At 43.3% G+C, this 15403-nt stretch overlaps 1 protein-coding gene across 1 annotated transcript in view; it reads left to right on the top strand.

Moving 5' to 3' along the window:
* Positions 1-15403, top strand: part of CANX (calnexin) — a 59644-nt gene that overhangs the window by 12325 nt on the left and 31916 nt on the right. The gene's annotated exons all lie outside the window — the stretch shown is intronic.

The following is a 15403-nucleotide window of genomic DNA, read 5'->3' as shown; positions in this document are numbered from 1 at the left end:
TATGGTAGGGAAATGGGGGAAACGTGTGGACCAGCAGCTGGGAGCAGAAGATAAGCACTATCAGCCAACAATCAGCTGACTAGAAAGTGTCTGATTAAAACTAAAAATCCTGACCACATTCACACATACACCCAGGGATGGCCAAAAGATGCTTTTCTGACTGGTATCACAGATGAAAACGCCGCTCTCCGTGGGATGTTATGTGCATGTATCTTTCAGCTTATTGGACAATAGTGACCCAGCACTGCCAGTGTATTTTCACTATACTAATTAATTTCAGATTACTCATCCTCAAAAATAACTGTCAAAACAAGAACTTACCAATGGCTGTGACACCAGCATAATAATAATTAATAAATAAAATACCCATGTGATGATTCTGCCATAATGGTGGCATTGGATGGTGGGGGAAGTTCAAAGACAAACAGAATCGATTCTGCCGGGTAATACTTTACTTTGGTCCTGCCTCAGTGCAGGACGTATGTGGACTAAATGACTTCTTGAGGTCCCTTCCAGCCCTACATTTCTGTCATTCTGTTAAAACTTGCAGGCTGAGATTTTTCAAAGCCACTGAGGAGCTTTAGACACACAATTCCCAGTGAAACAAATGGGAGTCAGTCATGCACCTAAATCCTCCAGTCGGCTTTGGAATTCTCACCCACAGGTTTTACACTTTTGGCAAAGCTCCCATTGCCATCAGTGGGAGTTCTGCCTGAGTGAAGGTTGCAGGATGCATTGGGACACAGCAAAAAACCAACTGATACTTGCTGTCATTTCCACCTGTGTAAATCAGGAGCAGCTCCACTGAAATTAATATCCTCCCACTAATGTAAAATTAGCATATGTAAGAGCTGAATTCAGCCCTTTGTTTCCTTCCTCTGTGTTATTGCTGAGTAGTTTCCCTTTAATCCAAACACAGAAAGGAGAGAGGAATAAGATAAAATGGTCATTAAATATGACTATGGAAGAAAACAAGGCCAACCCATCCTAGCTGACAGGAATTAAACAAAAGGTCAAGTGACATTAACAGGCTTCTCCTTTTCTAATACATATATTTTTAATGATAGAATTGCAACAGAAACAAATAAGCTGGTGCCATTTTTTGCTGCTTTATGATGGATAAAGAATACCAGAGGAATGTCCTTGCTTGTTTTTGTTTTTTTTTTTAATTTAGAAGTATTATTGTCTTCTAATCTCTGGCTTTTCTTGAAGATACAAGAAGGGGTAGGCGTTTTCTCAGACCTCAGTCCAAGGGGTTGGAGTATTTTAATCTTTAACAAGAATTTTTCTCCCAAGTGTTGATCACATTGGAGTCTACTAACAACAGGAAATAAAAAACAAATACCAAAAATTGTAGAGAGCTGGTTCTTCTTTCACTTGCTTTGGTGTAAATCACGACAACATGCACTGCAATCAGTGGAGTTCTACGAGCATAAATTCAGTGTAAATGAGAAGAGAATCAGGTCTGAAGAGTTTTAAAGAATCTGAATTAAAAAACCTTTCTCCTCTCAATATCATGTGACATCATAAGCCAGTGGTTCTCAAACTAGGGCCACCACTTGTTCAGGGAAAGCCCCTGGCGCGCTGGGCTGGTTTGTTTACCTGCCGCATCTGCAGGTTCGGCTGATCACGGCTCCCACTGGCTGCGGTTCGCCGCTCCAGGCCAACGGGGCTGCGGGAAGCAGTGTGGGCAGAGGGATGTGCTGGCCGCCATGTGCTGGCAAGATGTTCCTGCACCCCCATTGGCCTGGAGTGGAGAACCACAGCCCGTGGGAGCCGTGATCGGCCGAACCTGCAGATGCGGCAGGTAAACAAACTGGCCTGGCTGCCGGGGCTTTCCCTGAACAAGTGGCGACCCTAGTTTGAGAACCACTGTCATAATCCCTCCAATTGTCCAGTCATCCAGCAAAAACAGGGTCTGAGATTTTAATATTAAACAGAAGCAAAATCAATACATTTCTGAGTAGCCAAAATTCTTCAGGCCACCTTTATTCTCAAAATGGGCATTACCCCTTTCTTCCCTTTGCAGATAAACTTTAGCATTTTATTCTTTTTCAGTTCTCACTGTACAATTCAATAGTACAAAGGTCATGCATATAGGGTCTAATAAGAATTTCTGCTACAAACTGGGGGTCATCCCTTGGAAAAGATAAAGGAGGAGAGAGACCTGGGTGTGTAAGTTGATCACAGGATGACTACAAGCCACCAATGTGATGTGGCTGTGAAAAAGGCAAATGTGGTCCTAGGATGTAGTAGGCGAGACATTTCCAGTAGAAGGAGAAGTATTAATGCCATTGTACAAACCACTGATAAGACCTCATTTGGAATATTGTGTACAGTTCTGGTCACCCATGTTAAAGAAAGATAAATTTAAACTGGAACAGGTGCAGAGAAGAGCTACAAGGATGATCAGGGAGTGAAGGACTTATGAGAGGAGACTGGAAAAGCTTGGCTTGTTTAGTCTAGCAAAAAGAAGGCTGAAAGGAGATATGATTTCTCTCTATAAACACCTCAGGAGGTAAAATATAAGGGAGGGTGACGAGCTATCTAAGCTAAAGGACAATGTTGGTACAAGAACAAATGGATATAAATTGGCCATGAACAAATTCAGGCTGGAAATTAGAAGGTTTCTTATCATCAGAGGGGTGAGATTCTGGAACAGCCTCCCAACAGGAGTTGTGAGCGCAAACAATTAGTTTTAAGAGAGCTAGACAAATTTATTAATTCAACTGTATGACAGGGTTGCTTGTGATGGTAGAAGGCAGGGCTCAACAGCTCTGTGGCTTACTTCTGCTTTATCTCTTATGTTCCTAAAGTTCATGCTTCAGGATTTCAGCCAGCCACCAGCAGGGGTCAGGAAGGAATTCCCTTCCCCTCCACCCCAATGTATTGTTGGAGGGTTTTTCATCTCCTTCTTCTAAAGCATCAGGGCCAGCCATGACTGGAGATGGGACATTGGGCAAGGCGGGCCAGGGCTCTGAGGTGGTACCAAGCATTCTCTGTCTCTCAGGTGCTTGGCTGGCTGGTTCTTGCTCACATGCTCAGGGTCTTTCTGAACACCATATGTAGGGTCAGGAAGGAATTTTTCCTCCAGGTCAGACTGGCAGTGACATTGGGATTTTTTGTTGGTTTGGTTTGGTTTGGTTTTTTTACCTCCCTCTGCAGTCGGGAATTTATAGGGATATCAAACTTTGGGCAACTATTTAGAGACAATCCATATAGATCAGTTGATGAAATACAACAGTTCACAAAAGACATCAAAATTGCAGTATATCAGTACCTACCATTGAGACATACCCCACTCCTACAAAAAGGCAGAAAGTTGAAAGAATTTGAAAAACTACTTACGACATCCATGAAACAGAAAGGCTTACTGTCCATTCTATACAAAGTCATCTCTAACTGTTATTTAGAGAAAACAACCTATGTTTATGAAAAGAAGGAAAGTTGACCTGGGCATAGACAAGCAAAACTGAAAAATGTGAGAACATATGGAGCAACGGTCCCCCACACCTCAATAAACACATTAATAAAATAAAATTATGTTAAAATTCTTTACCAGTGGGCCCCAACTCACCTTAAAATTAAACAGATTTATGGTACTGTACAGGAGTGGTAAATGCAGGAGAGAATGTAATGAAATTGGGAGGCTTTCTCTATATATGGTTGATGGGCCCAAAATAAAGACCTAAACATGAGATTATGAAAGATTTCAACCGACACTGTCAACTGACAAGACAAAAGATGAAGAGTAGAAAAGTGTCAACCGCACAATATGTGATCAATATGATAAACTCTTGAAGAAAGTCACCGATAGCCGGTTTCATCAATACAACTTTAGAAACTTCCTTGGGCCAATTTATAGTTGTGTATATACTAAGCTGTAAAACAAGTTTTGTACAATTTTTCTTATTAGATAATAGCTCAGACAATAAATACAAATTTTAAAAAGGGGGCTTGTTAGTTAAAATGTACATGTGTTGTTCTAATCCCATTCATGAGTAAGGATTTGCAGCATTATACAAACTAGAATGGGGGGGACTGATGCAAAATTAAAAAGACAGATAATATTCATGCTTAAAGTGCATTTAATTCAAGCAGGTGTCTGTTTAATTAAGACATCTGAGTTCTCAAAGTTATTGTTCCTCTTTAAATAAATCTATAACTTTTACCAAAAAAAAAAAAACAAAAAAAAAAACCCCTAGAAAACACCCAACAAGTCTTTCTGCAGGAAAACTGGGAAGACTTAACTCTAGTAAAAGGTTATGGAATAAAGCATACTTTGTGTATTTTATGAGACAACAAAATGAATAGAACCCCTCACTGCCTGCACATAACATGGCTGAAAAGTCAAAATACAATGTTGAAGTTACTTATAGGTTATGAAGGATTGTCTGCATCCTTTGAGACATACAGTAAAAACAGTGTTCCCCATTCAAAGCTTTTAAAAAAGCCAAAGTTGTTGTGCTATCAAGAGGGTTTTACATGTATATAGGAGTTTTTTAAAAGGTATGGCAAAGAAAAAGCAGCCTATCTCCAGAGTGCTACAGCTCTACTGGCTAAGTTTTCATAGGATTTTATTCTCTCAGGATAGCAAAAGCCCCTGCCCCCTTTTCCTCAACCAATCGGGAGGCTTGCTTCTCTCCTGGAGGAGTGTGTGGATACTACTACTTCTGGGCTTGACTGTGTGTGGTAGTGGAGGGAGAGAGTAACTTGCCAAAAATGGGGCAGGGAGTAGGTTCAGCTATGTGCTCCATCCCCTACTCACTACCCAGTGAATGTGAGAAGTTTGCTGCACTCTTGAAAGAATTGTAACAAATTATTCCCTCTCCATCCCCATCAGCACTACCAGAGTGTGACAGGTTGGGTCACAGAAACCCCCTTGGGAACTGCCACCTGATGTGCTGAGACTACCTCTCAGCCCATTTTCCCTGGTAGCCTGGGACTTCAGTGCCCTGCCCCGTTGTGACAGACACACTAGCCTGGCTACAAACACAGACCCAGGTCTGAACTACATCCCCCACAAGCTGCAGGCTTAACAGAAAACAGCTCCTGTCTCCAGCACTCAGATACCCAACTCCCAATGGGATCCGAACCCCAAATGAATCCGTTTTACCCTGTATAAAGTTTATACAGGGTAAACTCATAAATTGTTCACCCTCTATAACACTGATAGAGAGATATGCACAGTTGTTTGCCTCCCCAGTTATTAATAGATACACTGGGTTAATTAATAAGTAAAAAGTGATTTTATTAAATACAAAAAGTAGGATTTAAGTGGTTCCAAGTAATAACAGACATAACAAAGTGAATTACCAAGCAAAATAAAATAAAACACGCAAGTCTAAGCCTAATACGGTAAGAAAGTGATTACAGATGAAATCTCACCCTCAGAGATGTTCCAATAAGCTTCTTTTACAGACTAGCCTCCTTCTAGTTTGGATCCAGCAATCACTCACACTTCTGTGGTTACTGTCCTTTGTTCCAGTTTCTTTCAGGTATCCTTTGGGGGCGGAGAAGCTACCTCTTGAGCCAGCTGAAGACAAAATGGAGGGGTTTTCCCAGGGGTTTATATAATTTCTCTCTTGTGGGTAGAAACCCCTCTCTCCCCTGTGTAGGATTCAGATAAAAAATGAAGTTTTGGAGTCACATGGGCAAGTTACGTGTCCATGCATGATTCAGTTTTCTGCAGGACTTCCCCAGAAAGCTCAGATGTGGATTGGTGTCTATGAAGATCCATTGTCAGCTTACGTGTTTCTTGATTTGTCACTTACTGAGAATAGTCTTTTCTCAAGAAGCTGACCAAATGCTTCACTGAGGCTATTTAAAATCAAACAAGTACACAGCCAATATTCATAACTTTGAATACAAAAATAATACATGCATACAAATAGAATGAATATATTCAGTAGATCTTAACCTTTGCAGAGATATGTTACATGGCATATGTGGCATAAAACATATTCCAGTTATGTCATATTCATATTAATAAGCATATTTCTATAAAGCATTATGGGGTGCAATGTCACACAGAGAACTCCAGAAAGCACAGTGCCTTTTCATGCTTCCTCTGAGGCAGTGTGGCTCCAGGCTGCCCTTAGCCTGGGCTCTGTGGTAAGAACATGATCTTGCCCTTTATTTTTAGCAATTTAAAAACTGGGCCTATCCTTCAGCACAAGTGCTTGGTGAGTTGGTGTCCTAGCATACTGCTCTTCCAGATGGGGCATGGAGTTATTCCCTTTCGAAAAGGACATCAAAGTATGCCCTGGCTAGCAACCATCCATATGCTAAAGAATGTTACATAAAGAGAACATTTGTGTAGCATAGAACATGTCTGAGGAATGAGTTGAGTTTGTTGACTCCAAATGATTTAAATAGGTATCCCTGTGACTTCTTGATTCATGACATACTGAAGAGGTCAGATACAGAGTCCATGGTTCCAGAGATTTTTTATGGTCAATTTAAAAAATCCATATATTTTTAAGAAACAGAACAGCTTTTAAAGGAGCTGCTACAAGCCTCTGCTTGGAGTTGCACCCTCTGTGTGGAAAAGTAGGCAGTGTATGAGCAGTTTGCATGAAAAACGTAAAACCTGGAACATCCCTCTGCTAATGTTCTGGTTTGTCTTAACCAAAGATGAAGACCTCCGGTGAAACAGAAATGACAGAGGAAAATAAAGTCTTTAAAAATTGTGGAAAAATACACTCATCCAATCTTTTAAAAATAACATCAAAAGCCAGGGTTTTGGGGAAAGAGAAAGATAGGGGGGCATTTAGGGAGCACTTGGAAAGTTTTCTGAAATCTTTTTCTTTAAGCAGTTTTGTATCCTGTTTAAAATTTATATATCTTTATTCACATATTAATATTTATTATATAAATTTATATATATTTATTCACATTTGGCATGGTCCATTAAGGATGATGGACCTTAATGGACCGTGCCAAATGTGAATAAATGACAAGTGTTCTATTGATTCAGAGGATATTAAATTAGACTGTTAATGTCTGCTTAAAAAAAAAACAGGCAATCAAATGTCTTTCTTTGTTTTGCCCAATTTCATTATGACATCACATAGGAGGACATCTTCTTTCCCTTTGTTTTTGTCAATTTTCCTATTGCGTTTTCAGCAGGTACCAGAGAGAGCAAATCAAAAATAACACAATGGTAGCTGCACTTCTGGCTAGGAAGAAACACCCAGTAATATAGTTAAAATGCATCTGCATAATTTTTAGTGATATGTTGTATATGGAAATGAAAAGCAACAGCTTTTTATTATTATTTTATTTTCAATACAGTGAAGCATCCTGCATTGGTGCTTCGCTGAAGAATTTAACTTTGTCTTTGACAGCTTCTCCCACAGAAACTGCACTCCCAAAATGCACTACAGAGTTAAAGAAGATAAGGCTGCAGCAGTCAATAAAGTGTTATGGTGACTATTCAGAAAAAAAAGTTCTTATACAGAGGGAGTAGGTGAGAATTATAAGGTGTAGGTGAGGTAGAAGGGGGTGGTTTAAGGTGAGATTTGAAGGTAAGTGCTTGTAATGAGATCCAGAGAATTTCATGTCTGCTGTAGAATGTGGGTCTGAGCCAGGTGTAAACAGAGGGCCAGATTGTGGCCTCTGCGGCTGCCTTTGTATGTAGATCCAGGAGAGAGAGAGGAGACAGAGCACACCCCGGGGGAATTCCCCAAGCACAGAGGCAGTGTAGGGTTGCCTGGTGTTACACTGCACCCCTCGGAGCTCCAGTGTAGGGCATGCTTCAAGCGGCCACCGTGCTGTGTGCTTTTGTAGTTCTGAGCTACGGAGCAGCCCATAGGTGGCTGGGTAAGGCTGCTGTAAATTAGAACAGCCCACATATGCCAAGGTTTGCATGGGCCCCCAGAGGAAGCCCAGAAGCTGTGAGGCACAATGTTGGCTTAAAACTACATTTTTTTCCTACCCCTCCCAAGGTGTGCTGTCTGTACTGCACCTCCTGAGGGGTACAGCACAGACCCTACAGCTTCAGAAGGAAGGGGAATCTGCAGAAGTCCCAATTGTGCTCTAAGTCTGGAAGGCCTGTTTTAGGGTTTCATCCCGTGAGGCTGGATTTTGGGCCTGGTTCACCATCTTAAAAATTACTCCACCCACTGATGGAAAGATGCTAAGTTTTGAGACAAGATTTGAATTGGGAATCAAATGGGAGCAAGCATGGACTCCTCCAAGATGCCTGAAGGACCCAAGATGCTCAGCTTCCCACAGGGAGTGCTGAAAGCGACCCATACAAGACCATATACCAGCATCTATCTCTACGACAAAGCAGTCCATGTGTTTGGGCCTGTGTTTGAGCCAGAAGAACGTCACTGAGAGATACAAGGGAGAGCCCACCAGTGTCACAGTCAGCAACCGGGGAGGAAGAGGGGGAATATGTGAGCACCAACCAAGTTCAGAGAGAACTCTTGCCTGCTGCAGAACAGTTCAGTGAGATGAACAGGTCTGAACTGGGTTGGGTGATGAGGTGGATGCTGAGGAAAGGCAGACTTGGTCATTTTAAAAGCTGTTTAGAAGTTTGTATAAAATTGCACTGAGCCTAAATGTATTTATATTATTTTTTGATGGAGCAGAAGTGACAGCCTACAAATGAGAGTATGACCATGGGACTGGCGTAGGATACTGAAAGCATGAGCCAGGTGATTTCCATTGAGGCTTCTGGGTGAAAGAGGGGTGTAGACCATATGATGGCTGACAAGCTGATGGTTCAGAGCAAGCCAACATGCCAGATGAAGGCATGACTCAGATAGTGGAACTGAACTTTGCCTCATGCCCCTCTTTTAAAAATTACTGCAGTGAAGGATCTAAATTGTGCATTTATTTTTTTTGCTCCTACTAGTTTCTCAGTAGATGAAATGGACTGAGAGAGCTGGCCCTGCATGAGAACAAAAACTTTTGTGCATCTGCTGCTTTTGCTCATGCCTGAAAAAAGGGTTTGTAGTAAAGTGTAAGAAGCCCCTAGACCTGAAAACTCAGGGGATCTAACACAGTGAAATGAACAATGTGTTCAGAAGTCAGGGACAGAAATTGCATGGGACCATGAGAAAATGACTGAGAGATTGTGCAAGCAGCTGTGTATACCATTGTTAGGCTCTGCTAGAAGGAGACAGTGTTTCAGGCTTGCCATGAACGTTCAGTAAGACGTTCAGTCCCAAAACCATTGTGGCTCTGTATTGGGAGGAGTTGTGGACATAGATGTGGCAGTTAGTTCAAAGTTATGCTTGGAGCATGTGTTTAAATGTCACTATGCTCACGGGGTACTGTCACAGGGTGGGCTAACCCTATTAGGGAGTTGGGCTCAGCTCAATGTGGGTAGCTAGTTATCTAGCCCCAGAGGAGGGGTTTGGGTTTGTGGCAGTCACAGTGGTTGGGTAAAGTGACCAGGATCACCTGATGGCCTCGTGGGTAGGACTTCCTATGAGAGGGAGCCTGCTCCATCAGTGAGAGAAGAAAGACCTGCAGGGGACTCAGGGTTAGAGAAGATGGGGCTCTCTATGCTAGCCAGATGAAAATGTCTAGTTAGAGAGGGGCTCTCAAACTGGGGGTCAGGACCCCTCAGGGGGTCGCGAGATTATTACATGGGGGGTCGCGAGCTGTCAACCTCCACCCCGCTTTGCCTCTAGCATTTGTAATGGTGTTAAATATATAGAAAAGTGTTTTTAATTTATAAGGGGGGTTGCACACAGAGGCTTGCTATGTGAAAGGGGTCACCAGTAAAAAAGTTTGAGAGCCACTGAGCTAGAGTGACATGCAGTGAAGGGCAGCAGCAGAAACTGTAAGAGGAGAAACAGCCTGAAGAGGTTTAAGGAATTGTCAGGCAGCAGGACCTGTGGTTTGGGGAAAGAACTGTTGAGCCCAGCCAGGAGCTGAAGAAACTGTGGAGCTGGGAAAAGACTTCTTTTGGCTTAAGTTGCCAATTAAACTGTGTTGTTTTAATAAACCAGACCCCACAAAAGGGCGTTATTTGCACAAGAGTCTGGGGACAGTCGCTTGAGAACCCCAAGATGGGGAAACTGAGGCAGTAGCAGAGTCTGATATCAGTTAGGTATGTTTTTATCACAGGTACAAAATGCAATACTTGTGTTTAACTGAAGAAATGTAAATGAATTGATGGACTTGATAAACAATACAATGTAGCCAGCTTTACCAGCAAATGCAATATCAGGGAGACATTCTTCTGCACCCTGTACCTAACTCCGCTGGCACCCACAGAGACTGAGGGCAGATTGGGACCCTTAGAATATACAAATAAAAAGGCTTGATGCTGCCCATATTCCTCTTACTCACATTGAACAGTGCCTTATTCTGCAAATAATTAAACTCCTTGAGGAGTAAAGGACCACTCAACACTGGCAAAGAAGGCAGAATTAGGCCCAAAACCACATAGAGAAGCATATGCAGTAGCAGATACTGAGGGGGGAAAATGCTTCTCTGGTAGGGAGACATTGGCACATTCTTGACACCAGAAAGCAGTAAGGGGCTGGAAATTGAAAAGATTTGGGAGCTGTAGCAGGACCAGTTTGATGCTGATTTCCTAATGGAGAAATGTTAGGAACAGGTGAAGGCCATTCACCCCACCACACTTTGCCCTTCTATTGGCATCTAATTATTTTTTCTCTGTTCAATCCCTCATTTTCCAGAACACCCCTCTAGCCCTCCCCCCCCCAACAACTACTAGGGGTTGTAGTTTACAGAGAGAACTTTTTTTATTGTTGTTTGATAAATAACTGTAAAAAAGCCTGCTGGGGCAATCGAACGCATAGTTCCTGCCTTGTAAAGCTGGATTGGGTATTTCTGACCCTATGTGTCCAAATGCCCCAATGATCTGCTTTATCTTACAGACACATGCTGCAGGGAGTGAGATGTGGTAGGCGCAGTAAAACCCTCTGCAAGGTACTTCTAGCTTGTGTACATTGCAGCCCCAGAGAGGGTAGCAAATTATGAATGGCTTGAATAGGGAGGGAATCCTAGCCTGTAACAATCTTTCCAAAGATGTTGTGGCCACCAGTTAGAGCAAAATGATATTACACGTGTAGTGCACTGGCACCTTCCCTTCAGACTAGATGAATTCAGGTGACACACTGAAAGTAGTGGAACAGAATGAAGACAACACACACCACTTAGGCATTTAAAAGTAAACCTAACAAGACACTGGAAAACAAAAAACTCTGCCCAGGGATGGGGAGGGTTGCATAGCACCAGAAAGAGCTTCCCCACCCTCTTTCACTTTTGTGAAGACAACAATGATACTGGCTAGGTGATGCTAGTTAAAAATAAAAGACTGCAAATCATTCTTTAAAAATTCTGATTTGCAGGCAAATATTTGCACCTCCTCACCAGGAAATATTAAAACATAATAACATTTGATACAAAATGCAAATAAACAAATTTCCCTTGCTGATGGCCAGAACTTTAATCAAGTTAAAAGAACCCACCCAAATCCAGTCTTCCACTTCAGCCGCTGAAACCTCCTCTGGCTGGACTTGAAGTACCCTGGCCAAATGTATATGCTAGAAAATGTGAATTGTGTCCTTCCTTGAATCTCAAGCTTGGTGGGGAATAGGAGTGTGCAGCTTCAAATTCTGTGGCCTAGAAGGTCCACTTCATTGGGACTGAGTCCTTCTTCACATTAGTGATTTCCTGTAGGTCCAAAATGAACCACTGCAGAACCTCAGAAACCTCTCTTTAATCCTCCAGCACTAGCCACATTTGGTTATCTGTCTTCTTTAGAAGGAGGAAGTGGTTGACAAGGTTTTGATTGGTTTCAGAGTAACAGCTGTGTTAGTCTGTGTTTGCAAAAAGAAAGGGAGTACTTGTTTGAGCATAAGCTTTCAATGCATCCGATGAAGTGAGCTGTAGCTCACGAAAGCTTATGCTCAAATAAGTTGGTTAGTCTCTAAGGTGCCACAAGTCCTCCTTTTCTTTTTGCAAATACGAGTTTTGATTTGTCACAGAGAGCTATGCTAGACAGAAGGCTCAGGGGAATTATTCAAATCCTTAAGTTCTCTCTAAGGCCTTGTCTATGATTGCAAGTTACTGTGCAGTAAAGCAGCTTTCTGCGGTGTTACTCCTGAGGTGTACACACTGCCAAGCTACTTTGTGTGCAGAAACTCCTGAGTTGCAGCATTGCAAAAAAAGCCACCTCGACAAGAGTGGTAAGCCTTAAAGCGCAGAGGATCCGGCACTGTATTGGCAGCGTAAACACATTACAGCACAGAAAGCAATCAACTGGCCTCTGGAAGTGTCCCATAATCCCTCAAGTGGCGACTCTGCTCCTCGTTTTGAACTCGGCTGCCCTGGAGATGTGTGCCCCTCCCCTTTCAAAGCTCATTTCTGACAGCCTGTGGGTGCTGTGCTGATCTGCTCCGGGACACAAAGCAAACCATTCATGTGGAATGCGCCTGCTGTTGAAAACAGAGGGTGTGTGTGTGTGTGTGTGAGAGAGAGAGAGAGAGAGAGAGAGAGAGAGAGGTTGCTGTGCAGAGAGCTGGGAAGGGAGGCGGGGGCCTCCCCCTGCCTCAGGACTGGTTGCTTCCTGCTGCTGTCTGAACTTACAAGACAGCATGCTGACACACTCTGTTCCCCCAAAACACACTGTCTCTCCCCCCCCCCGTATACACACGCACTCCCTGTCACACACTCTGCCTCCCCCCACCCCCACTTCAGTTGAAAAGCAGCTGGCAATGTAGTAGGATGCCCATGGAACAATGAGAAACCTGCATCATGTGATGCTGTGCCTGCCCCATGAGGCATTGCAAACCCTTCCCATAGCACCCTGCTGCCAGTTGCACAGTGAGATAGCTACCACAATGCACTACTGTCTTTGCCATCACAAGAGCTGCTAATGGGGATGCGCTCCACCATCACAAGAAGTACAGTGTGGACATGCAACAGCAGTTTAATGCCAGCGCTTTAATAAAAGTGGTATAACTTCTTGTGCAGAAACTTGCCAGTGTAGACATACCCATAAGGCGTCTACACTGCCCACGTTACAGCGCAGCCACGGCAGTGCTGTGACGTGGGCAGTGTAGTCACACTTTATCGCTGGGGGAGAGCTCTCCCAGCGATACAAAATAACCACCCCAAACAAGCTTTATTGCCAGGCCCTGTCTATACCGGCGCTTTTCGGCGCTAAAACTTTTGTTGCTCAGGGGTTTGTTTTTTTCTACGACCTCTTATGACAAATATGCTAGTACAGAAGTACAGTAATGCAGGCATAAGGCCCTCACAGGGAATACCACTGGCCCAGAGGGCATTCTGGAGCAGAACAAGGATGGGCCAGAGGAAGAAGGAGGTGGGAAGGGACATGGATGGAGCAGTCCAGTGCCTTGGGTAGTCCCATGCTGCCACAATGCCCAGAGGAGTCATGAAAGCTAGGGTGTAATTTAGGGGAGTGTTCAGTACTGCCCTAGCATATGTCTGGGCCAAACTGGCCCCTGGCAGATACAGATTCAGATAGGCACAAAGCAGCCTCCTCAACTCAGTCCCTATGCTAGCCAGAGTGTCTCTGCCGGGATGAATTCCTTTCCTTGTCTCTACATTTGGAAGTATATAGGATTGTTTTTGCAAGTGTTAATACAACAACTTGGCCCCATTGTTATTTTAAGCTTTCATATGGCTTGAGTTTCAAGGAGCTGCCAGTTTCATGTTAACTGCAGTGGAGATGTCTAGCTTCAGGGTATGGGTGTTGTAATGACTTTGTTCCACCTCATCCAGTTGCTATATCTGAATATGTGCTCAGAGAGCTGCAGCTGCTGTTGAGAGGCGTTGGGGGCAGGATGAGGAGATTAAAAAGGCAGCAAATGGTGATATTCTCCCAGGAACTGATCCCATCTCTCTCACCCCTCTGCTTGGGTGAGTCTGAAGCATTATGAGCCTAGTGTGCTCTGGGCTGTAAAGTTGTTATTCTTGGGGGTGTCCCATACCCCTTTAATTATAGTGATTTTTAGACGAGAGTCCCCTATTTCCACTCAGCTGCAGTTGACGACTGCTTTTCCCCATCTCCGCATTTCTGTTCACTGGTGGTTTGACCTTGGACCTCAGTTGCCTCTTCCTTTTAACATCTACCCCTTTCCCTCCTCCATTCATTGTAACTAATCTATAAAATTCCTTGCATCCATCTTCACTGCTTTTAAAATGTCAACTCTTCCTTTCCTTTAGACCTTGTCCATATCTTTCTGCCTTCCTGGATCTCTGCCCTCTTCTTGCAAGGAGCTGTCTCTATATTTGCCTGACTTCCTTATAGAAATAGCATGTCATCATGCATTATTTTACACAGAATACTTGCTGGAGCATATGATTATTGCCCAACACATGGAAAGGGGTTTTTCTCCGCTCTCCCAGAGCAAAGTTCAAATGAGCAAAAGTCACTTTTCTCCTCCTGTTCAGTTGTATTTACTTCCTGCTGCCTGTCAGTGCACAGAGCCATTGGTGGCCCCAGAGCTCCTGATCTGGTTTATTTTTCATTTGCTGCCTGCTGATTAGCTGTGCAGTGAATGAGTCCAGGCAGCTTTGTTTCTATCATCTGCAGTGAAAACAGAGCTCAAAGTCTGTGAGCGTGCAGCAATGGTATTGCAGATGGTGGGCAGGACACAGGAAATTTATATCGGTAGGAGATCCAGACTTGTAGAGAACTGAAAATAGGAGGCAGCTGAAGGAAAAGAGGTGCCGTTGTTCTCTTTCTGATCTTGGAGGCAGTGCTAGAGAAGAAGTAGTATCAGATGGAGAACCAATTATTCCAGGGGCTGGCTAATCTCTTCTTGCTTTTGAATTTCATGCATTTACAGGAAGATTCTGAACTTTCTGACTCATCCTCAGTTGTGCTCATCTCCCCTCACGACATTGTGGTGTTGCACTACTTATGCTCCTTAGAATTTACTTTCAAAACCAGCAATGATTCCTTTAGATTCCTTTAGATTCCTTTAGTTTATCAGTGAACACAGATAACCTTCCTGATGGAAGCATTTAAAAACACCGACAACGGCCTCGTGTCACAAAGTTGTGTTTGCCCTGTGGTCTCTGCCATCTCTCTCTCTTTCACCACCCTTCTCCTTGGCATTCTTTGGGCTGACCTCAATAACCTGTGCTTGCTTAACCACCAACTCAGTCAAAACTCTGGTGTGTGCTTCTGTTTTTCCCTCCTGTCTTGTCTGCTGCAGCAGGCTTTTGTGTCTACTTTGCATCCATCTTGCCTAAACTCTAGCCTCTCCACTATCATGTCTTGGCAGGTCTCTGAGGATTTGTCTCATATGATTCTGATGGGTGCTCTTTTCTATCTTGTGCTAAAAGTACTGAGCTGGAAGTTTTTTACCTTGGCATTTAAGGCCCCCTAATCTAGAATGCGATCATATTTGTGTGATTTGTTTGCTTCTGTTTC

Source organism: Natator depressus, chromosome 8 (genome assembly GCF_965152275.1).
Source record: "Natator depressus isolate rNatDep1 chromosome 8, rNatDep2.hap1, whole genome shotgun sequence".
NCBI classification, from domain to species: Eukaryota; Metazoa; Chordata; order Testudines; family Cheloniidae; genus Natator; species Natator depressus.
The sequence above is the reverse complement of the archived record's forward strand: the minus strand, read 5'-3'. Positions and strand labels throughout refer to the sequence as shown.